The following is a 967-nucleotide window of genomic DNA, read 5'->3' as shown; positions in this document are numbered from 1 at the left end:
AATACCATTTAGTGACTCTATTATTCGCGTTTAAAGGATTTTTTTATAATTTTGAGCCGTCAAATATCACCATAAAACTAAAATTGGAAATTAACGACAATTTCTTTTCTGCTCAAATCGGTCGATTTGATCATCTCGTCTGGACGCCTTAATTGTGTTAAACGTAAAATCTGTACATGCGTGTGGATAAATTCATTAAAGGGAGCTAAGAGAGCAATCGTGAGGCCGTTTCTGTTTCAACCATTTTATTTGGTTTTGATTTCAGTTTGATACGACATTGAATGTCATGAAGCATCTCACGCACAATAAGTAGGTACTACCAATTACTTTATGGGACTACTCCTGACTCCATTTCGTCAGCACCACAATCAGTGTGAGCCACGATCACGACTACTTCGACCCGTCGCCGCGGTCACGACGACTTCTACCCGTAACAAATGGCGCCCAACGTGGGGCCCGAACCCACGACCCTGAGATTAAGAGTCTCATGCTCTACCGAGTACCGACTGAGCTAGCCGGATCGTATCAAACTAAGATTAAAACTATATCCAATTGTTAAAACAGAATCAGCTTCCGTGTTTCTTCAGTTAATGTAGCCTTAATTTATTCAGAAGCTGAACGGGACCCCGGCTCACCTTAACAAGATACATTAAGAAAATTAACGCTTCACTCGGTTCTTTGCGAGGATATTCCTTGATTGAACTTGTTCAACACCTGAGCAAGAATTTTGATTAATAAGCTGAAACACGGCGTTAAAGACGATACACTGCGTTGTGACAGTTCAACCGCAGAAAATAATTTGAATATTAAAATATATTCGCATGTTCATTTGTTTCGGCAAAATCATAAAGAAATGTTTGAAATAAAAAAATAGCCAAACCTGAATGACGACGGTGATTACTGATTAGTGTTCCGTGCCATCGTATGCTATTATAAGCTAAATCTATTGTAATAAAATTTTTATATC

The 967-nt window shown here is 38.6% G+C and overlaps 1 non-coding gene across 1 annotated transcript; it reads right to left on the bottom strand.

Annotated features, from left to right (window-relative positions):
* Positions 1-441: 441 nt before the first annotated feature.
* On the bottom strand, positions 442-521 carry Trnak-cuu (transfer RNA lysine (anticodon CUU)). Its single transcript has one exon. It is a non-coding gene; the product is annotated as a tRNA-Lys (tRNA).
* Positions 522-967: the final 446 nt, after the last annotated feature.

This window comes from Cydia fagiglandana, chromosome 8 (assembly GCF_963556715.1).
Source record: "Cydia fagiglandana chromosome 8, ilCydFagi1.1, whole genome shotgun sequence".
In the NCBI taxonomy this organism is placed as follows: domain Eukaryota; kingdom Metazoa; phylum Arthropoda; class Insecta; order Lepidoptera; family Tortricidae; genus Cydia; species Cydia fagiglandana.
Note: the sequence above shows the minus strand (reverse complement) of the source record. Positions and strands in the feature narration are given on the sequence as shown.